The following is a 25,745-nucleotide window of genomic DNA, read 5'->3' as shown; positions in this document are numbered from 1 at the left end:
GTTTGTTGCTGAGGTAATCACTGAAATTGTCTGGGTTTTGCGTAAAGAATTGGCGTAATGTTCCGTTTAAAGGGAATGTAACCTCTAGTATTTTTATCGCCACATCCAAAGGGTCCCCATATTGGCTGCTCTCTCTACTGGATTTTGACTTTTACAACTTTATTTATTGGTTTATTACGAGTGTAATTCTTAATGTTGTTTCCTTTAAAGGGAAATTGAAACTTAAACGTCGTCTAGCACGCGCCACGAAATGATTTATTTGATCAGAGCACCATAATAAACTAATTTCAATCCAATTAATGCAAAAACACGTATAAATGGCGTTAAATTTTCTCAAAATCATTGAAGAACTGCAATTGATATTACGTTTAAATAGTTACAGTGGCGCACCCAGGTCTTTTTTTTGGGGGGGGGGTGGATGTCAGGGAGATAAAACTAAAGTTAAATATGAAAAAATAGTAGATTTTAGAGAGATGGTTGACCGACCTTTTTGAATTTTTCCATCTATAGATTTAATAAATTCTGTAACGCAAAACTCTGTTCGATGGGCAACGTTTTAAAACTTGGTTAATTTCATTCCAAGGCTTAACGCAGCATGTATTTCGTAAATATTTGCCACTAATATTTTCGATTGAATGAAAATAGGTAAAATAATTAATAGTAAATACCTTTAATTATGATAATTAACTTTGTTGTAGGTATTTTTCCAAGAGTTATTAGAAGTTTCATTGAACGGTTAAATCGCTCAATCACTGAAAAGATTTCTGCATCGAGTCAGCGACAAACGCCGATCTTCTGATTGGCTGAAGTGATGACGTAAAACATAGAAAAGCACCGCCCATCCTATCCCCGGACGGTAGAAAGAGTAACGTCATATTTCTAAAATTGTGGTGGCAGAGTCACAGTGGCTAGCACTTTCGGCTCGCAGCAAGAGGATAATAATAACCCAAGGCACCACCTTAGGCCTAAGTCATCGAGCGACTTTTGAAGCCATTAATTCAGGTGGCCGGGTTACAATGAGTAGAAGGGTTTTGACAAGCCCTGCATGCCACTCGATCGAGCCAACAGCTCCCTACACTAACTATTACGTTAACCTCAACAAGGAGCCGCGTTCGATACCAGCTTGTGGTACTGCGTGAAAACTCGAAACACCTCTTTCTGCTTTGAGTTTGCTTAATACATTTTATACCACTCCATACACCGAAAGTGGCCTTGAGAAAAGCTGTCATTAGACGTCTGTGGGTGGTTGGTAAGAAACTGGAGTTACCTTCGATTTTATACCTTATTTCGTAGCATTTTTACCCTTTCCATAAAAACTTTAAGACGTGAGTGTAGGGAGCTGTTGGCTCGCGTGGCACGAAGGGCTTGCCTCCACCCTCCTACGCAACTTAACCCGGCCACCTGATTTAAAGGCATTAAAAATGTCGGTAGTTTGAATTTACTACATTTTTCGAGTTACCTTATTTATGCTCTTAATATAAATGTAGATCGCGTATAATGACCACCAGGGGCGCCGTACGAATACAGAAATGCAAAGACAGACCTCACACAAAAGCAATCTTTAAGAAGCCAACACCTTTTTCGGACAACAATACCGTTCCAATCAACTAATACGTTTTTCAAAATAACATTTTACGTAATTACGTTCAACGTAACTGGTCAGTGTCTGTCAGTGGATAAAGCGCTCCGGTAAACGCCGTGAAGCCTTCCCAGATGACGCTGCAAAGACAAACCGTTCTTGGAGAGGCCCCACGAATTTATTTTTCTTTCTGGAGATATTTTGATTAAACGCTGGGGCCAACTAGATTGATAGTCGTTACATTAGGAGGCCCGGGTGAAGGTGTCGAACACGGGTAGCGTGTTCCTCCCTGGTGGTGGAAATTGGAACTAGCACGATTTTTAACGGAAAAGATTGATCGAAAACTAAAATGTATATATCGTCAAGATAACTTGTAAGTGTAAAGACTTTGTTTAACCTCGATAATTACAGGACTGATTAGTTATTTTCACCATGGACCAACAAATCTTTAGACGGATAGCTTCCGATTTCGACCTTCAAAATGGTTATCTTGACCTTCAAAATGTTTCTCGATAATACACTTAAATTTAATAATAGAAAATAACCTCTATAAATTGGACGAATACGACCTTCAAAATGGTGATCTTGACCTTCAAAAAGGTGATATTGACCTTCAAAATGGTGATCTTGACCTTCAAAAAGGTGATCTTGTAATTTTGAAATTTGAGCATCTTTTCGAACAAAGGACACTCTGGCGTTAAAATTTTACTACTTTCCAGCTCGACTTCCGGAAATAGGGCTGGAAATAGCCAGAATATTCTTGTCTATATCAAAAGGTACTGAAGAGGAGGAGAGTCACTCAGTGTTTTCAAATACCGGTGTGTCCCTTTAAATTTCTTCAGTGACCAAACGAATTGCCCCCGTATTTTTAAGGAACGCTGTCGAGGGGTTGGACATTTAGATTAAAATGTGCTTAATTTGCCAAGCCAGTAGATTTTTAACTGGATTGGTGAATTTTTAAAAATCTACAGATTGATAAGTTTTTGTAGATTTGTGGATTTTTCCAAAATCCAGCTATATTTAAAAAAACGATTTGTGTTTCTTAGGGATTTCGTAATTTTCTTTATGATTTATCACTGGATTTGTAAAATTTTCAAAAATCCATCTGTATATTTAAAAGAAATCAACGGTTTGGTATTTTGGGTGGATTTGTGGATTAGTTTCGATAATTTGGTGAATTTGTGGATTAGTTTCGATAATTTGGTGAATTTGTCGATTGGTTTCGATAATTTGGTGAATTTGTGGATTTTTCTGATGGATCTTGTGGAGGTTTTTAGATGGTGTGGAGAACTTTATGGATTTATGGATTTTTCTCGAGGATTTTGCGGATTGGTTCAAAATGAACGTGATAGAGTCCCTTTACACATTTCATCGTCCACGAGTAGACCAACTGTCAGTGAACCCTTCAAAATCGGGGAAATTACAGATCTTTTAAAAGCGTTCTATTTAACGCCTATAGATAAGTCATCTTATAAGGAATACAATATCATATCTTGGCCGAAGAATATTATTCAACCCAAATTAATTGTTTCTGACTGGTTTCAAGAAAAGATTTCGATCTGGGCTTATGTACGCTCTCCTTATCGAACCTCACTCATCTTAAAATGTGTTCTTTTTTATTTCCAACATTATTGAAAGTATGCTAAAATGTGGGGCCTAAGTAAAGGAACACTATAATTACTCTCAATATATTAAAACCGAAACAAATACTTTTTTAATACTGAGGTGGCCTCTGTTCCGATGTTAAAAAATGTTTGTTGCGTTGCATTTGTTATTTATTGCTCAAAAGGATTAAAGTATATAATTTTAGATATTTTTATAACGTGTAACAAAAGTATATAATATGTATCTTACGAGACAAGTATTTACAGTCCTGATCAAAAGTTTCTGGCCGTTTTCTCTTCGAAGCCATTTTGTTTCTATTTTAGGTAAAGAGCCGAATGAGGGCTTCTATGAAAGCAAACCCTCACGAAAATAAAATAGGCGAAAATTTATGCCCTGCCACCATTAGGGAAATAGCAATACCCCTCTAAAATTACGTCATGAAAAAATAAATATCATTTGTCGTGTTTACACTTGTTCGAAGCGTCATAATATTCGGAAATATAATATGGTTTCATTTTTCAAATCGGATTTGTGGTTGTAAAGTTATTGAAGAAATAGTGATGGCGGAATACATGAAAATTAACCCTAATTTAATTTTTAAGTGAAACAAAGCAAGCGTGAAAGTAGTATTTAAAATAATATCGCTCTGGACTATAATATTTTTTGCTTCACCCCAAATAGCGATATTATTTTAAATACTACTTTCACGCTTGCTTTGTTTCACTTAAAAATTAAATTAACGTAGGCAATAGTTCTTTAGTTCTTTTTATAAAATAACCTTGGCCATCTTGTTGAAATGTCGCTTTTACCCAATTATTTTTTCAAAATTTTAATTTTGGGAAAATGGCAAGTGGGGGGGACCCTTAAAAACCGTGATTTTCCCATGTTATTGTAGGTAGATAAAATTTAAACTGGAGTTGTGAAAAACATTTTTGTTTGCCATGGCAAGACGAATGGCTGTTGAAACTTTTCCCTTTAGGAGCTTTCAAGGTACAGGAAGCTCTACTTAACCCCCGAGTTTGAACAAAATCGGGGAGAAACACCTCGGGATGTCTCCTTGTTAGTCCTTCTCACGAAGAACAAGTAATTACTGTAATTGTTATATTTTACATCGTTAAGGAAATAAAAGCAGTAATTTTTTAGGCCTAATGCTTTGTATGCTTTCGCATTGGAAATGGTTTCGAGCCTGCAAAGGACCATGTTTCATGTTCATGGCTCTCGTAGGAGATACTGCATTTATTTCTGATACTGGTTATTTAAGGGAAAAATAAACACCTTTAAGAATTTTTTTCGATTACGAATAGTTTTCAAAAAAATGAAATAAATTTCTTAGCTTTTCTAAGAATCTTAATTTGAAAGAAAAACTGTTAACATATGATTGCATTATCTTGTAATAAAAATATAAATTTTTACAGGATGCATTTTTAAGATAAATATTTTTAACGGTTTTCCTGATTATGTTGTTTTTGTATTATGTTATATTTAAAAATATCATACATTTTTTAGATGAAATTTAAGTTTTCCGGGAAGAAGAATATATAATTATTAATGTTTTAAAATATTTATTTACACAAAGAATATACAACTACTATTTAAAGATATTTACAGTGATAACAGGCATAAAGATATGTTTTATATTGAAATTTGCTTAATCACTCTGACAATTCGGAGTCAAAATGTTTGGGAGTTTTCCAATTTTTAAATTAATGGATTTATAGAAACTGTAGTTAATTGCTGTTATATCTTGTTCTGTGGTTAGGGAAATGTTTTAAAACCTTGCTAGAACTTGTATTTATTTTTTAGCCAGCAAATACTGGTTAATTGGTTTTTGAAGGTCAAATAACCATTTTCAAGGTCAAGATGACCACGATTTACTAAAAATCGGCTATTTGTGAGCGGAACGATTACTTAACGCGTAAGACCTTATTTGATCCGAGCCAGGGCGGGGTCAGGATTTTTGGGCTAGGAAGGCCAAGTATTAGGATCGGGATCGTTAATATTAGTTAATGGGCCCCTTAGACAAAATTTTTTTAAGCAATTTTAAAGTTAAACCTTAAATGTTTTCAATTAGTGTTGCTGGAAAATTAACAACACTATTTTCAATGATTTTAATTTTTTCGGGCCCTCTCGGTGGCCCGTTTAATATTTCAAGGTAGGCAGTAGCAATGACGTAGCTAAGATATCTGGGGCCCCCACCACAAAACTGGTTTGGGGCCCTTATAATCAGTGACGTTTATAGTACAGTGGATATCTAGCCCATAGATCGATCGGAATTAAAGGGTGGGGTTTGTGGGGCCCTATTTACGCCACTGGGCCATAGAATACCTTGCCTACCACCTGATTCCGCCACTGAATTACAAGCCAGAGTTGGAGCCGCCGAAAGATAATCGAAATTATAAATGCACTCCTACAGCTGACACCAGAGTCTGCACCCGGTCAGAATGAAAATATCACAAAGATTTCGCCATTTCAAAACGAAAATATTAAAATAATGAAACGGTGAAAGTGTCACGAACAAATCGCGGTGGGTTTGTTAACCCCTTCCACTTCCCAACAAAAATAAAAAAGTCAATATCATTAATAATTCATTAATAGAATTTAAAGATGTAATATTACAATAAACGCTGTTCGGTAAAGTAATTCGAAGCGTGAAGGTCAAGAAGAGGTCACGACAAAAACCTGTTATTTCGCTTCATTAAAGTCGGGCTAATGGTTGGGGAAACAATGCAAACTGGAGGAAAAAACCGTTACCCTGGTTTCGAGATGGCAGCGCCCCTCGCGGTGGGCCTCCGAATCAATTACGGAGAAAGCGAGAAGTCAAGATAGCGCCTTTTCTACCGCAACCAGTGTTCTGCTTGTTATTGCCTCGGCTGCGTTTAATCCAGTATTCCAGTTACATATCAGATGCGGCGAACAGCCATCAAGGAATTTAATGTCAATGTCTCGTTCGTGCTGAAATAATTAAGAGTTATATTCAAGGATTATATTTAGGTTTTTAAATAATACCGCCAAAAGTATCTGGGTCACACGTTTGGGTATTAAAGGATCATCGATAAAAACTTGTAGAGGTTAAAGCGCCCTATACACGATGCGATTTTTTGGGGGGCGACTTGTCGCTACGATCCGGGAGATCGCGATCGCTCGTCGGTTTTTGCCACACACGGCAAAACCCCGATGTTTCGAAAATGGAAAAATTTTACCAAACACAAAGCCTAGGCAGATTCCTAAAATCGACGTAGAGCACGGACTACAGTGTTTTACAGCACCAATTTTATTCAAAAAAAGAAAAGCTTGTATTGCGCTTGCCGTGATTATTACTACAGATGAAAAAAAAAAGGAAAACGAAAATGGTCGAAACAATTACTTACATTTAATTTATATAAACATAATTTTATATTACTTACATTTAATTTATATAAACATAATTTTATATTACTTACATTTAATTTATATAAACATAATTTTATATTACTTACATTTAATTTATATAAACATAATTTTATATTACTTACATTTAATTTATATAAACATAATTTTATATTACTTACATTATATAAAAATAATTTTATATTACTCACATTATATAAACATAATTTTATATTACTCACATTATATAAACATAATTTCATATTACTTACATTATATAAACATAATTTTATATTACTTACATTATATAAACATAATTTTATATTACTCACATTATATAAACATAATTTTATATTACTTACATTATATAAACATAATTTTATATTACTTAGATTAATAAATAAATAAATAAATAAATAAAATAAATAAATAAATAATAGATATTTAAAAAAAATAGAAAATTTCATTAGCTGGTCTGCCGACTAGCCCATACACGAGAAGATTTTTGTTTGCGACTCGTCAAAATCGCTGAAATTTCCCGCCCTGGTCGGAAGACCAGCGACGGTCGCTATCGCCGTCTTTGGTCTCCCAACAACGCTACACACGGTAAGATTTTTTCAAGGACAAACGACCGCGAGTCGCGGTCGCTCGAAAAATCGCATCGTGTATGGCCCGCTTAACGGTAATAGTGAGTGTAAGGAGCTGTTGGCTCGCGTGGTGTGAAGGGCTTTCCACCACCCTCCTATGCATTGTAACCAGGCCACCTGGCTTTAAAAGTAGCTTGATGACTTAGGCGTAAGGTTGGGCCTTGGGTATTGTTACAGTGGTATGAGGGCCAAGGCCTGGTTATGTTATTATCTGTATTTTAGGGGCAAAGCCCAGGTGATGTTAGCTGTTATTTTTAGTAAGCCTAAAACTCTCTCGAATTCTTGGTATTTTGGGGAATTTCCATTCCGACGCCAAGAAACACCTGACTTTTGTTAAACGCTCTGATTGACAGGCTCGGACGATGTTCCGCGAGTGGGACGAAAGGGAGGACCCCTGCGGGACCTGGTCAAGGGGGTAACGCGGCAAAAAGGGGGAGAAGGGAGGAAAGAGAGAGGGATTGAGTTGGTTGTTTTGGTGAACGCGCGAGAGAGCGGAAGGCTAGATTTGTAGTGAAGTTTTGAGGGACTGTGCTTTTCGGAAATAAATGAGTTCTTTTTCTTAATCTTAACTTGAGTCCTTAATATTATAGTTTATAAGTCGACGGAATAAACCCACGATAAGTTAATGTAACAATTTTAGCATAAGTAACAATAAGTATGACACTTCCTATTGCTTTAATGCTAATTTTCTAACCGAACCTTTTTTCGGCACTGATACTCTCTTCAAGCTGTGACTAAGCTCGTGGCGCCGAGAAAAACGTTTTTAATTTTTATCATTTTAACCAAATATCCCGCCTATCTATCGGAAACAAGATATTTCGTCTTAGCGGAAGTCTCGCATATTTTAGACACTAGAGGGCTCTGTGCTGAGAAAACATCTTGTGGCGCCGAGAAAAACGTTTTTAATTTTTATCATTTTAACCGAATATTCCGCCTATCTATCGGAAACCAGATATTTCGGCTTAGCGGAAGTCTCGCATATTTTAGACACTAGAGGTCTCTGTGCTGAGAAAACATCTTGTGGCGCCGAGAAAAACGTTTTTAATTTTTATCATTTTAACCAAATATTCCGCCTATCTAACGGAAACCAGATTTTTCGGCTTAGCGGAAGTCTCGCATATTTTAGACACTAGAGGGCTCTGTGCTAAGAAAACATCTTGTGGCGCCGAGAAAAACGTTTTTAATTTTTATCATTTTAACCAAATATTCCGCCTATCTATCGGAAACCAGATATTTCGGCATAGCGGAAGTCTCGCATATTTTAGACACTAGAGGGCTCTGTGCTGAGAAAACATCTTGATTACGCAATAACTATGAAAATCCGTTTAGTTGTAAATCTCGTTAATTTTCATACTTAAGATTATTATGTTACTTATGGTATTAGCCTAGCTGATTATGATGATGATGATGATTATTATTATGAAAGGATATGCTTGTGATTTTTAGATTATTTTTGGGAACGATTCCTAGCGATGGAAATGAGCAGACGCTTCGAGAATGGGCCCGGATCCCGATAAAAAATAATTTCGGGCCCCAAGAAAGCATACGTCATTACTGAAGATACGTTTATGGAGTTAAACTTGGTCCAAGGATTAAAAATCCGGGGACTCCCAGGATTTCCCATTAGGCACTTTAGGCACAGTGCCTAGGGCCTACTAAACTATTAGAGATCTAAAGCTAAGTGACTAGGGCCTACGAACACCTAAATCCGCCATTGCCCCCAGGCTGCACGGGCCTCGGTATTTAGTACCTTAAGTTGGTGCCCTGGGTATTAGCCTAGCTGATTATTATTATTATTATTATTATTATTTATTATGCGTGCGATCGTACCGAATTGTCTGCGCCCCTACCGCTAGAAATATAACACTAGCAAATGCGTAGGGGCGTGGTTTTTCTCTAGACAAACAGGAGGTGAACAGGGTGCAGCAAGCACCAGGGGCGTAGGAACCGGGGGGGCAATGCCCCTAACAAGAATTTTGTTGGGAGGGGAAACTAACTCCAACTTTTTGGTCAGTTGAAATCTTCAAAAGGCTCAAATTCTCATTTTAAAAGCATATACAGTTTATAGAACCTCACATAGCAGTGAAATGTACACACTCGGAGACGCTACACTCAATTAAAAATTCAAAACCATTCTCAAGACCCCTTTTCGTTTATCTTTGCCCCCTCCAACTTCTAGAACGTTCCTACGCCCCTGAATAGTCAGTGCTTTTAGTCAGTATTCTCGAACAGTAGCGGCGCCAGGATTGTTGGGGAGGTAGGCCAACCATTTGGAGGCCCCACCAAAATTATGGACCCCCCCCCACCACAATTTTTTCAAATCCGTTCACGTGGATTATTTAATTTTTTTAAGCAACTGGTGCAATTTTTGAGTAAAATGGGTACGCGACGAAAAAATTAAAACTAATTATTAATTTAAACATTAATTAAAACAGAGTGTGTGTTGATCCTTTTTTGTGTACCGATAACAAATGAGTGGTTATTTACTTCTTACTACGACTGAATTCAAGTCTATCAATTAACATTCATTCCTTCGGTACTTCGCGTGTACATCCCTTACATCAAAACTTACAACTTTACGAAAATGAATGTACGTAGGTACACTAAGTAAAGTAAGTTTAAGAACCATTTATTTGTAAAGATAAAATTAAAGATACAATTTGGATATAGTAGCGATCGCGAAAAATTCAAACTAAAAAATAAACTACTGTCAACGAAAAGTGACTCGTACCTTTGAAAGGAATAAAAACAGCAGTGTCGTTAAGCGAATCACTCGCATTGAATATTGAAAAATTAATAAATAAATACATTATTTCGCAAACAAATTACAGAATTTTCGGATATTAATTAATTTGGAGGCCCCTTAAGACGACTTTTGGAGGCCCCTACCAAAATTTCAAGTAGGCCCAGGCCTACCCCGGCCTGTTGCTGGCGCCGCTACTGTTCTCGAGACGTCATCATTTCTATAGCTAGTGTCTTCCCTTTCCCTATTAGACTGTGGTCCATTTTCAGGTCCATGTTGGAAGAATCTCGGGCTCCAGGTCAAAACCTACAAATGGGTCCTTACACAAACCATTTAAGCGATTTTAAACCGTGTGGTCATATTTTAGTTGAAACCGAGACTTTTATCACTGACATTCTTTAAAAAATCGCCGATTATTTTAAAGCAAGGTAAATGAAAGCCCGATTCCGAACCCTTCCCTTTCGTGGACAATTGCCTATCTTTCCTTGTCCATAAGGCTGGGCGAATAACCGAATTAACCGACTAATTCGATCGAATATTGAGACGAATAACCGTCTCGATATTCGCTTCACGTCTCTTTTGGTATTTGATCGAATATCGAATAACATTTCTATTATTCGGTTTTTATTATTCGGTCAATATTCGGAAAATACTCCGTAAATATACTCTTATTCCCGCCTCCCCTTTGGGCCGGTACCACCGCATAGCTGTCTATGGAGAGGGTGAAGCCAAAGCCTGTTTTGGGGGAAGAAATTATCTCACTTGGCAGTCCAAATAAAATAATCTATAGGGCAATTCTATATAAAAGAACGTACGTCATTGGTCAGTCGGCTCTCGGTGTGTACAGGAAGTTGGCCCTTAATGGGTCAAAGTGTGCAAAAACTGGTGGCTTTACCGGGGAGTCGGGGTGCGGCTCTTGTAACCCATAAGGGCGGTGGCGCACTGGGAGATGTTAGCTCTGATCAAATGGTCCTATCTCCACTTCCGACTTCGGTCAGGTAAGGGCTGGAAACTGAACTTCGGCTAACGGGGGCGTGTCCGGGCAAACTGGCCACCTCGGAGGATTGGGTAGCCTGCTGTGGGCCGGCGGTTCTCCGTATGAGGCGCAGTGGTCCTGTTTCCCGGCCTTTTGGAGCCCACCGGGATCTCCGGTGCCAACTGTGCCGGGTTATGTGAACCGCTGTGTGCCCGTCGTTCCCCTTTATGAGCTCCTTCTGAAGGGTGTGGCTCTCTACCTACGTAGGTAGGGTGTCGGCTGGAGTTGCTACAGCATCCACTCTTAATCCCACAGCTGTGCACGAAGTGGGAATTGGTCCACCCATTGCTGCGCCTTTTGTGGGGATGAGTGGCTCACGTCGAGGGTGAGACCATCAGTAGTAGGGTACTACTACCCATGATTTTTTTTTGGTCACCGGTTCGGGCTTGTGGACGCTGGCGTACGGCTTTATGATGAGACCACCGGTGTAGTAGGCTTTTGATTCGCTTGGAGCACCGGTATATAAATTTCTGACCCAAAGTGTACAGGTAGTTTTAGATTTTAATTTACATCATAGGTCACCTTAGCCACCTATGGCGTCATTAAATAATTAACTTCTAAAATTTAGATATTTTAAAATATCTCGACTATTTAACCCGTTATTCGACTAATATTTGAGCCTATATTCGACTAATATTCGGCATATTATTCGACGAATATTCGATAAGGTAGTATTTTCATTAAGCCTAACTATTCGGTATTCGAATAGTAAGTTTTTGAGTATTCGATATCCGTATCGATAGGCTAAAAGTGCTATTCGCTCAGCCTTTTCTAACTAACTGCTATCTTATTGTTAGGACATAAGCTGTCAAAATCTTCATCTCTTACGTAACCTCCCAAAAATGTCCTTTGGATATAGGGAAGCAACAGACGCCAAACCCGAAACTTGATCGATCTTCCTTCGGTCTTAAGGCCTAGTCAGCTTAGTCGTGTCCCAGCGGCACGTGGGCGAGGCATCATTAAGTACGGTTAATTGCGCGGCCCTCGACGGAATTAATGAGTTCCAAAGTCCCTTAAGATTTCAGGAAAGGTAATAAATTGAAGCTCCCGCTAGTTTCGGGAGACGACAAATTAAAAGTTTTATTCGGATTGTAGAAAATATTATATTTGGCCAATTATGCCTCTCACGGAATGAAATCGTTAATATTCTGTAATATTAGAAGCCTATTAATATCAGAAGCTAGAGGTGTGCAGATACAATTTTTTGGGGATCGAATCGAATGTCAAATATTTTTTCAAGGCACGTCAAATACCAAATCGAATATTTATAACGTCAAATAATTTGGTCGAATATTTTTAGAGCAAAATTTTAAGCCAGTTAACTGATCAAATACCAAATAGTATTTCGAATACCAAATAATTCGATGTATTTGGTTTTGAAATAACCAAATAGTTTGCATATTTGTAATTGAAATCACTGTTCATTTTACTTGCAATAGTAAAATACTAAACCAAATGTATAATACATATTTTATTTTATTTAAGAAATTTAAACTATAAAACTAAACTTTTTCAAATAAAACTTTTACAAACAATATTTAAAATACACATTTTTAAAGTTTAACTACCCCAGCGTTCTCCTCTGATGGCCTTGAAACTCAACAAATTAGAAAAAGGCCCGCGGTTATTCGACCAGTTTGCAAACTATTTGAAAATACCAAATACTTTTTTCCTATCTTCTCGAATATTCGACTATTTGATCAAGAAAAACGAATATAGGCGAACTTTCCCAAGTGCTATTCGATTCGACGAATCGAATATCGATTTGGTATTCGATCGAATTATTTGGTCTAACCAAATATTTTGCACACTCCTATCAGAAGCCTATTAATAAGAGAAGCATCTAACTCGCCCAAAATCGTGAAACGCCTCGTTTTCGAACTAGAAGTATTCGGAAGGATACAATTTTGTTAAGGCGATATGTGGGCAGAAAATATAGTCCTCTCGATATATCCATACCGAGGGACTTCAGGTGTACAAATCAGCAGTGAAATCACTTGAAATCACGTAAATTTAGTAGCTTTAATCAATTAAATATTGAAATCACTTGAAATCTTAAATCAGATGTACAAATTTTCTAACAACGGAATGATTGGATAGCCCCTCGATTCATACGCGAGCAGTAGCGGAGAATACATATGAAAAATGCAGACGATTCTTTACATTTTAGCACGTAGAATTCCCATAGGATTATTTACTATCATAAATATACATACTAATGAACAATAATCGTGATTCTGAAGGCGATATCTCCGTATAATTTTCTCAATACGCTTTGAAAAACCTTAAGCAAAACCTTAAGCCTTGCCCGCCTTTCGCGTTTAAAGTTTTAAACCTACGTTTCAGGTTTGCTAACCGACGTTTTGGAGAGCAAACTACTTTTTCGCTACAAAGACTAAATATAGCGCTCACTAAATTTGTTAATTTCTTCTTTGCTCCGTGTCGAAAACAAGACGTTTCAAAAGTTTTACGTTGCGGTATAGGGAGTTAGAGGCTTCTCTTATTATAGGCTTCTGGTCATATTGGGTGCTTGCTCGTAGCGTCGTAAACGTACGTCGTAGCTAAGCCACGCCTTGAAACGGCCGCTATGACATTAATTTGACGTCACAGATTACGAGGAAACACGTCACACGATCCTGCGAAATAATAACGTGACCGCCATGGGCGTCTTAATGTCATGGCCGACCGAGACGCATTACCGTGGTAACGAACCCAAGAAACAACCACGAGCAAGCTACGAATCTATATTTCTTGGAAGTGAAATGGATTACGTCATAAGTAACATAATAACAATTAGTACGACACTTCCTGTTGTTTTAATGCTAAATTTTTACAGAACTTTTTTTCTACAATGACACTCCCGTAAGCTCCGACTTGAACTTACAACCAAATTGAATATTATATTATAAACAAGTATGTCTTTTTACGCTATGTCTAAAAAGCCCCAACGAAATCTCTGTTAAGAAAGTGTGCCGTTTTGGGTTATGGAAAAAAGTGCCGATCGTTTTAGGCAATTATTTGTAAAGAGTATGCCGTTTGGGAAACCTCGCTAGTTACCGATTGACCATATTTTAAACCCTGGGGGGCTCTAACTAAACTTTATTTTTTATATTTATTGGTATTATCTTAATAATGATTTAATTCATATCACAGTGTGGACAGGAACAACTAGAAAACAGCTTTAAAAATTAAAATTATATACGTAAACACTTAGAATGTCTAGGCTAGACCTAAATTCGGAGTAATTACAGTATTATTTTCAAGTAATTACAGGATTACTTTTTAGTAATTACGGAGATATTACAAAGCGATGACGAAGTGATTACTGAGTGATTGGATATATTACAGGATGATTACAGCAAGAATACAGGATAATTACAGGATGATTACCGAGATATTTAAGGATGATTACGGAGAGATTAAAAGATGATTACGGAGAGATTAAAAGATGATTACAGAGATATTTAGGATGATTACGGAGATATTTAGGATGATTACGGAGATATTTAGGATGATTACGGAGATATTTAGGATGATTACGGAGAGATTAAAAGATGATTACGGAGAGATTAAAAGATGATTACGGAGATATTTGGGATGATTACGGAGAGATTAAAAGATGATTACGGAGAGATTAAAAGATGATTACGGAGAGATTAAAAGATGATTACGGAGAGATTAAAAGATGATTACGGAGAGATTAAAAGATGATTACGGAGAGATTAAAAGATGATTACGGAGAGATTAAAAGATGATTACGGAGAGATTAAAAGATGATTACGGAGATATTTAGGATGATTACGGAGAGATTAAAAGATGATTACGGAGAGATTAAAAGATGATTACGGAGAGATTAAAAGATGATTACGGAGATATTTAGGATGATTACGGAGAGATTAAAAGATGATTACGGAGAGATTAAAAGATGATTACGGAGAGATTAAAAGATGATTGCGGAGATATTTAGGATGATTACGGAGAGATTAAAAGATGATTACGGAGATATTAAAAGATGATTACGGAGAGATTAAAAGATGATTACGGAGAGATTAAAAGATGATTACGGAAATATTTAGGATGATTACGGAGAGATTTAAAGATGATTACGGAGATATTTAGGATGATTACGGAGAGATTAAAAGATGATTACGGAGATATTAAAAGATGATTACGGAGAGATTAAAAGATGATTACGGAGATATTTAGGATGATTACGGAGAGATTAAAAGATGATTACGGAGATATTTAGGATGATTACGGAGAGATTAAAAGATGATTACGGAGATATTTAGGATGATTACGGAGAGATTAAAAGATGATTACGGAGAGATTAAAAGATGATTACGGAGAGATTAAAAGATGATTACGGAGAGATTAAAAGATGATTACGGAGATATTTAGGATGATTACGGAGAGATTAAAAGATGATTGCGGAGATATTTAGGATGATTACGGAGAGATTAAAAGATGATTACGGAGATATTAAAAGATGATTACGGAGAGATTAAAAGATGATTACGGAGAGATTAAAAGATGATTACGGAGATATTTAGGATGATTACGGAGAGATTAAAAGATGATTACGGAGATATTTAGGATGATTACGGAGATATTTGGGATGATTACGGAGATATTAAAAGATGATTACGGAGATATTTAGGATGATTACGGAGAGATTAAAAGAGGATTACGGAGATATTTAGGATGATTACGGAGAGATTAAATATGTTTACGGAGAGATTAAAAGATGATTACGGAGAGATTAAAAGATGATTACGGAGATATTTAGGATGATTACGGAGATATATGGGATGATTACGGAGATATTAAAAGATGATTACGGAGAGATTAAAAGATGATTACGGAGATATTTAGGATGATTACGGAGAGATTAAAAGATGATTACGAAGAGATTAAAAGATGATTACGGAGAGATTAAAAGATGATTACGAAGATATTTAGGATGATTACGGAGAGATTAAAAGATGATTACGGAGAGATTAAAAGATGATTACGGAGAGATTAAAAGATGATTACGGAGATATTTAGGATGATTACGGAGATATTTGGGATGATTACGGAGATATTAAAAGATGATTACGGAGAGATTAAAAGATGATTACGGAGATATTTAGGATGATTACGGAGAGATTAAATATGATTACGGAGAGATTAAAAGATGATTACGGAGATATTTAGGATGATTACGGAGAGATTAAAAGATGATTACGAAGATATTTAGGATGATTACGGAGAGATTAAAAGATGATTACGGAGAGATGAAAAGATGGTTACGGAGATATTAAAAGATGATTACGGAGAGATTAAAAGATGATTACGGAGATATTTAGGATGATTACGGAGAGATTAAAAGATGATTACGGAGAGATTAAAAGATGATTACGGAGAGATTAAAAGATGATTACGGAGAGATTAAAAGATGATTACGGAGAGATTAAAAGATGATTACGGAGAGATTAAAAGATGATTACGGAGAGATTAAAAGATGATTACGGAGATATTTAGGATGATTACGGAGAGATTAAAAGATGATTACGGAGATATTTAGGATGATTACGGAGAGATTAAAAGATGATTACGGAGATATTTAGGATGATTACGGAGATATTTGGGATGATTACGGAGAGATTAAAAGATGATTACGGAGATATTTAGGATGATTACGGAGAGATTAAAAGATGATTACGGAGATATTTAGGATGATTACGGAGAGATTAAAAGATGATTACGGAGAGATTAAAAGATGATTACGGAGAGATTAAAAGATGATTACGGAGAGATTAAAAGATGATTACGGAGAGATTAAAAGATGATTACGGAGATATTTAGGATGATTACGGAGAGATTAAAAGATGATTACGGAGATATTTAGGATGATTACGGAGATATTTGGGATGATTACGGAGATATTAAAAGATGATTACGGAGATATTTAGGATGATTACGGAGAGATTAAAAGATGATTACGGAGAGATTAAAAGATGATTACGGAGATATTTGGGATGATTACGGAGAGATTAAAAGATGATTACGGAGATATTAAAAGATGATTACGCAGATATTAAAAGATGATTACGGAGATATTAAAAGATGATTACGGAGATATTTGGGATGATTACGGAGATATTAAAAGATGATTACGGAGATATTTAGGATGATTACGGAGAGATTAAAAGATGATTACGGAGAGATTAAAAGATGATTACGGAGATATTAAAAGATGACTACGGAGAGATTAAAAGATGATTACGGAGATATTTGGGATGATTACGGAGAGATTAAAAGATGATTACGGAGAGATTAAAAGATGATTACGGAGATATTAAAAGATGATTACGGAGATATTTGGGATGATTACGGAGAGATTAAAAGATGATTACGGAGATATTTAGGATGATTACGGAGAGATTAAAAGATGATTACGGAGATATTTAGGATGATTACGGAGAGATTAAAAGATGATTTCGGAGAGATTAAAACATGATTACGGAGATATTTGGGATGATTACGGAGAGATTAAAAGATGATTACGGAGATATTTAGGATGATTACGGAGATATTTAGGATGATTACGGAGATATTTAGGATGATTACGGAGATATTTAGGATGATTACAGAGAGATTAAAAGATGATTACGGAGAGATTAAAAGATGATTACGGAGAGATTAAAAGATGATTACGGAGATATTTAGGATGATTACGGAGAGATTAAAAGATGATTACAGAGAGATTAAAAGATGATTACGGAGATATTTAGGATGATTACGGAGAGATTAAAAGATGATTACGGAGAGATTAAAAGATGATTACGGAGATATTTAGGATGATTACGGAGAGATTAAAAGATGATTACGAAGATATTTAGGATGATTACGGAGAGATTAAAAGATGATTACGGAGAGATTAAAAGATGATTACGGAGAGATTAAAAGATGATTACGGAGATATTTAGGATGATTACGGAGATATATGGGATGATTACGGAGATATTAAAAGATGATTACGGAGAGATTAAAAGATGATTACGGAGATATTTAGGATGATTACGGAGATATTAAAAGATGATTACGAAGAGATTAAAAGATGATTACGGAGAGATTAAAATATGATTACGGAGATATTAAAAGATGATTACGGAGATATTTGGGATGATTACGGAGAGATTAAAAGATGATTACGGAGATATTTAGGATGATTACGGAGAGATTAAAAGATGATTACGGAGAGATTAAAAGATGATTACGGAGATATTAAAAGATGACTACGGAGAGATTAAAAGATGATTACGGAGATATTTGGGATGATTACGGAGAGATTAAAAGATGATTACGGAGAGATTAAAAGATGATTACGGAGATATTAAAAGATGATTACGGAGAGATTAAAAGATGATTACGGAGAGATTAAAAGATGATTACGGAGATATTTAGGATGATTACGGAGAGATTAAAAGATGATTACGGAGATATTTAGGATGATTACGGAGAGATTAAAAGATGATTACGGAGAGATTAAAAGATGATTTCGGAGAGATTAAAACATGATTACGGAGATATTTGGGATGATTACGGAGAGATTAAAAGATGATTACGGAGATATTTAGGATGATTACGGAGATATTTAGGATGATTACGGAGATATTTAGGATGATTACGGAGATATTTAGGATGATTACGGAGATATTTAGGATGATTACAGAGAGATTAAAAGATGATTACGGAGAGATTAAAAGATGATTACGGAGAGATTAAAAGATGATTACGGAGATATTTAGGATGATTACGGAGAGATTAAAAGATGATTACAGAGAGATTAAAAGATGATTACGGAGATATTTAGGATGATTACGGAGAGATTAAAAGATGATTACGGAGAGATTAAAAGATGATTACGGAGATATTTGGGATGATTACGGAGAGATTAAAAGATTATTACGGAGATATTTGTGATGATTACGGAGAGATTAAAAGATGATTACGGAGATATTTAGGATGATTACGGAGAGATTAAAAGATGATTACGGAGAGATTAAAAGATGATTACGGAGAGATTAAAAGATGATTACGGAGATATTTAGGATGATTACGGAGATATTAAAAGATGATTACGGAGAGATTAAAAGATGATTACGGAGATATTTAGGATGATTACGGAGAGATTAAAAGATGATTACGGAGAGATTAAAAGATGATTACGGAGAGATTAAAAGATGATTACGGAGATATTTAGGATGATTACGGAGAGATTAAAAGATGATTACGGAGATATTTAGGATGATTACGGAGAGATTAAAAGATGATTACGGAGAGATTAAAAGATGATTACGGAGAGATTAAAAGATGATTACGGAGAGATTAAAAGATGATTACGGAGAGATTAAAAGATGATTACGGAGATATTTAGGATGATTACGGAGAGATTAAAAGATGATTACGGAGATATTTAGGATGATTACGGAGATATTTGGGATGATTACGGAGAGATTAAAAGATGATTACGGAGATATTTAGGATGATTACGGAGAGATTAAAAGATGATTACGGAGATATTTAGGATGATTACGGAGAGATTAAAAGATGATTACGGAGAGATTAAAAGATGATTACGGAGAGATTAAAAGATGATTACGGAGAGATTAAAAGATGATTACGGAGAGATTAAAAGATGATTACGGAGATATTTAGGATGATTACGGAGAGATTAAAAGATGATTACGGAGATATTTAGGATGATTACGGAGATATTTGGGATGATTACGGAGATATTAAAAGATGATTACGGAGATATTTAGGATGATTACGGAGAGATTAAAAGATGATTACGGAGAGATTAAAAGATGATTACGGAGATATTTGGGATGATTACGGAGAGATTAAAAGATGATTACGGAGATATTAAAAGATGATTACGCAGATATTAAAAGATGATTACGGAGATATTAAAAGATGATTACGGAGATATTTGGGATGATTACGGAGATATTAAAAGATGATTACGGAGATATTTAGGATGATTACGGAGAGATTAAAAGATGATTACGGAGAGATTAAAAGATGATTACGGAGATATTAAAAGATGACTACGGAGAGATTAAAAGATGATTACGGAGATATTTGGGATGATTACGGAGAGATTAAAAGATGATTACGGAGAGATTAAAAGATGATTACGGAGATATTAAAAGATGATTACGGAGATATTTGGGATGATTACGGAGAGATTAAAAGATGATTACGGAGATATTTAGGATGATTACGGAGAGATTAAAAGATGATTACGGAGATATTTAGGATGATTACGGAGAGATTAAAACATGATTACGGAGATATTTGGGATGATTACGGAGAGATTAAAAGATGATTACGGAGATATTTAGGATGATTACGGAGATATTTAGGATGATTACGGAGATATTTAGGATGATTACGGAGATATTTAGGATGATTACAGAGAGATTAAAAGATGATTACGGAGAGATTAAAAGATGATTACGGAGAGATTAAAAGATGATTACGGAGATATTTAGGATGATTACGGAGAGATTAAAAGATGATTACAGAGAGATTAAAAGATGATTACGGAGATATTTAGGATGATTACGGAGAGATTAAAAGATGATTACGGAGAGATTAAAAGATGATTACGGAGATATTTAGGATGATTACGGAGAGATTAAAAGATGATTACGAAGATATTTAGGATGATTACGGAGAGATTAAAAGATGATTACGGAGAGATTAAAAGATGATTACGGAGAGATTAAAAGATGATTACGGAGATATTTAGGATGATTACGGAGATATATGGGATGATTACGGAGATATTAAAAGATGATTACGGAGAGATTAAAAGATGATTACGGAGATATTTAGGATGATTACGGAGATATTAAAAGATGATTACGAAGAGATTAAAAGATGATTACGGAGAGATTAAAATATGATTACGGAGATATTAAAAGATGATTACGGAGATATTTGGGATGATTACGGAGAGATTAAAAGATGATTACGGAGATATTTAGGATGATTACGGAGAGATTAAAAGATGATTACGGAGAGATTAAAAGATGATTACGGAGATATTAAAAGATGACTACGGAGAGATTAAAAGATGATTACGGAGATATTTGGGATGATTACGGAGAGATTAAAAGATGATTACGGAGAGATTAAAAGATGATTACGGAGATATTAAAAGATGATTACGGAGAGATTAAAAGATGATTACGGAGAGATTAAAAGATGATTACGGAGATATTTAGGATGATTACGGAGAGATTAAAAGATGATTACGGAGATATTTAGGATGATTACGGAGAGATTAAAAGATGATTACGGAGAGATTAAAAGATGATTTCGGAGAGATTAAAACATGATTACGGAGATATTTGGGATGATTACGGAGAGATTAAAAGATGATTACGGAGATATTTAGGATGATTACGGAGATATTTAGGATGATTACGGAGATATTTAGGATGATTACGGAGATATTTAGGATGATTACAGAGAGATTAAAAGATGATTACGGAGAGATTAAAAGATGATTACGGAGAGATTAAAAGATGATTACGGAGATATTTAGGATGATTACGGAGAGATTAAAAGATGATTACAGAGAGATTAAAAGATGATTACGGAGATATTTAGGATGATTACGGAGAGATTAAAAGATGATTACGGAGAGATTAAAAGATGATTACGGAGATATTTGGGATGATTACGGAGAGATTAAAAGATTATTACGGAGATATTTGGGATGATTACGGAGAGATTAAAAGATGATTACGGAGATATTTAGGATGATTACGGAGAGATTAAAAGATGATTACGGAGAGATTAAAAGATGATTACGGAGAGATTAAAAGATGATTACGGAGATATTTAGGATGATTACGGAGATATTAAAAGATGATTACGGAGAGATTAAAAGATGATTACGGAGATATTTAGGATGATTACGGAGAGATTAAAAGATGATTACGGAGAGATTAAAAGATGATTACGGAGAGATTAAAAGATGATTACGGAGATATTTAGGATGATTACGGAGAGATTAAAAGATGATTACGGAGATATTTAGGATGATTACGGAGAGATTAAAAGATGATTACGGAGAGATTAAAAGATGATTACGGAGAGATTAAAAGATGATTACGGAGAGATTAAAAGATGATTACGGAGAGATTAAAAGATGATTACGGAGATATTTAGGATGATTACGGAGAGATTAAAAGATGATTACGGAGATATAACAGGATGATTAGGAATATATTACAGGATGATTACGGAGAGATAACAGGACGATTACTGAGATGTTACAGGAATAAAGTAATTTTTACGCAAAGTTAATTTTTCCGTAAAGTTAAATTTTTCGCAAAGTTAATTTTTTCCGTTAAGTTTTTATTCATTTTGTAAATTTTGACCTAAATCCAAACGATAATAAAAAGAAGGTGCAGAAACAAAGTGAAATGCTGGTTCAATCGATAATGGTGTTTATACCTGACAATAAGAAGAATTGAAAACGCTGTCGACTAAATTAATGATTTTATTTTTAGTGTACATGGGATAGCGTCAATATTATCAATATTAAAATAAAAACGTAATACATACACGCCCTGACAAACACTCGTTTAGTACATATTTATTTAATCGGATGTACTGTGCACGGATCTTTACACCCTAAGACGCTTTTAAACATTACAGATCAATGTTCAAGATTTTTAGATTCTATACAACGATTTTAAAACCGGTATTTTGAAATATTTGGATTGGTCATCGAGAGTTTAACACTGAATTTCTAAATTAACGATTTTCATCCATTGTATTTGAGATTTTTTTATTAAAGGGAGTATAACCTTATTAGAGAAGATCAAGCCTGGGATTAACAATAGCCTACCGGGATATATCACTTGGATAAAAACCTGACCAGCAAATTGACTTTTGCGACAGCAGCGCCACTTCGGCGAAGTTAACGGATAATTTCCGAAACTCCCGTAACACGTAGCCTTCTACAAGGCAGAACCCGTAACAAACACTTAGGAAATGCACGCGGAACACTAGAGTGATATATCCAGGTAGGCACTACTATTATTAATCCAAGATCAAGCTTACGTCAATATTCGTGGTTGGCGCGACAATCCAGAACACAGTAGAAAATCCTGCTACTTCCTAGACTGTCGCGCCACGAGTGAGTATCGGAACAAGCTTGACGGTCCCTTTAATTAGAAGATTTTTAAAGTCAATTTTCTACGGTGATAGGTGTACTGGATTTTGACCAATGTCCGATCCTTAGAAACATGTCACTCATGGAACGAATCAAGTCGCGTTGTTCCAAAGCATCCAGTGACACGCAGTTCATCACCAGCGACAACCGGATTGTCAATATCTTCCTGAAGTGTCTGTTGCGTCAAGGATTACTAGATCGGGTCATCAAGAACAAGTTAAGCGGACGAGCCTGGGTCGTGTTCACGGTGGTCAACGTTTACGCCGTACATCAGATCTGCCTCAACATCGTTAAAATGTCCCGAAATGGAACTCGAAACCTTTTGGCGGTATGTCTCTTCTCTTTCAAATTGTCCAGCGTTCCTTGTTTGGTCAACTCGACGTTGTTGAACGGGAATCTCTTGCGCGCGTGCTTAACAGCGCTGTCGGAGGATAAGGCGACGGTCGCATCGAATCGGGCTGTCTCAACGGTGTTGAAATGTTTGCAAATATCGTTCCTAATCACGGGTTTCGTGTCGCTAATTTTGGGATTAGTTCGATCTATACAATCGGACAAAATGGACGTCTTAAATTACGTGGACGAATTCTTTTACAACTTTCATTTCTGGAAGTCCCACGTTAATCTTAGTCTAGTCGTTATGCTCTTGGATTTGATTTGGTTCTCGTACGGATTTCGTTTTCTGAGTTTCTTGTTCCAGGCGGTGCTCTGTTTCGCGGTTGAATCTCTACGCGCTAAAGTGTCCGTTTTGGCTGGTGATCTGTCCGATAATAGTCAAGGTGCTGCTGACCATATCACCATCGAGTCTGATATTAGCGTCCGAGGCATTAGTCCAGCCGCGTTCGAATATGCCCGCTGTCACACGCGATTGTTCGAAATGATTCGGCAGTTGGACGAGCTTTTGAAGTACATTCTGTGCTTGTGGCTGTTCGATTGGCTTCATAGCTGCTGCATTTTAGTGATTAGGCTGTACCAAGAGGGACTCGGGTGGCTGGAGGTGTTGCAATGGCCGGCGATTGCTGGTCCGTTTACCGTCTTCGCGACCATGTCTCTGTTGAACGATTCCAATTCGAAGTTGCTACAAGCTTGTCACTTAAGAGCGACCAATCGGAAGCATGGTATCACCCGGCAAGAGCAGGCGACGCAATCTTTTCTACAGCAAAAGATGGCAACTGCCATTTTGAATTTTACCGTGTGGAAGAGTGCCATCTTGAATCAGAGTTTCGTCGGTAGTTTGCTTATTTTCGTTTTTTCCTACGCTACTTTTATCATTTACGCCATGGACCAAGGACGACCAATAAGCCCCGTTTCCGTTGCTAATGCCACGAGTAACTGCACATCTAATTGTTCATCTTTTATTTGATCCCCGCATTTCGATTACCAAAAGTTTGCCCATTTTCCCCACGAAGTATCAGAATCCGTTCGTTACCCGTATTATATTTACTTAAAGCGAATATAACCTTCATTGCTTTCTTTACGGAAAACCCAACAAGTTTAAAGATTAACTACTCAACAAAACACTTCAAAAATCAGAAGCGAGAGCGACCAATATAGGAATTTTTTATATAGTCAGTCTTAAAGGTGGGGTGGTGGAGTGGCTAGCACTCTAACCTCGTAGCAAGAAGAGCCGGTTCGATCCCAACTAGTGGCATTAGGTGAAAACTCAAAACTATTCATTCCGCGTTGGGTTTGCAAGTTCTCTCCCTACTGGATAAAAGGGTTTTCGCCGGAGGTCCTTGGTTTTCCTTTTCTACAAATACTTGTGAAGGTTAACGGTAATAGTAAGTGTAGGGAACTCTTGGCTCACGTGGAATTAAGGGGCTGGCCACGATCAGTGGCGTAGCCAGAAATTCCTCAAGGGGAGTCGAAATATGTGAATGTTAAGTGGGGGTCGAGAAGGGGGTGGAAATTTAGTACATTCAAAGGTAGGCCCAAGGGGGGTCTGTACCCGGAAACCCCCTTGTCTACGCCACTGGCCAGGATCCTCCTATTAACTCGGCCACCGAAGTAATGGCATTGTAAGTTGCTAGATGACTTGGATATTAGCGTAGCTGATTATTATTATTATTATTACATAACCTTTGGCGGTGACAAAGGTTTTGTTCCCTTTTAGATTGACTATATAAAAATAGATCAATTAACAGATTTCATACTCTGAAATCCACATGTAAAGCGAAGTCATTTGAGGTTCGATTTGAATGCTTTTATTCACACTAGATGGCACCAAAATAAATCTATGGATAGAAGGCTTAATAATTTTTTACCAAAACACTTCTATCTCCATCTCAATAAAAATTCGGCATAAATATAACATGAAATACAGCTAATTTAAAATTTCTACGACGAATGGGCGCCATTTGGTAAGACTCTAATGATAGCGTTACCCCTGTGAAAGGATCTTCACCCTTGTCAAATTTAATTCCTGCGAATCCATTATATAATGGTTTCGCCGGGAGTAGTGGCTCACTCCTGTAATCCCAGGCGTCCGGGAGGCAGAGTTTGTGGAAGGCCATGTGAGGACG

The sequence above is a fragment of the Leiobunum rupestre genome, chromosome 2 (genome assembly GCF_980474605.1).
Source record: "Leiobunum rupestre chromosome 2, qqLeiRupe1.1.hap1, whole genome shotgun sequence".
NCBI classification, from domain to species: domain Eukaryota; kingdom Metazoa; phylum Arthropoda; class Arachnida; order Opiliones; family Sclerosomatidae; genus Leiobunum; species Leiobunum rupestre.
Note: the sequence above shows the minus strand (reverse complement) of the source record.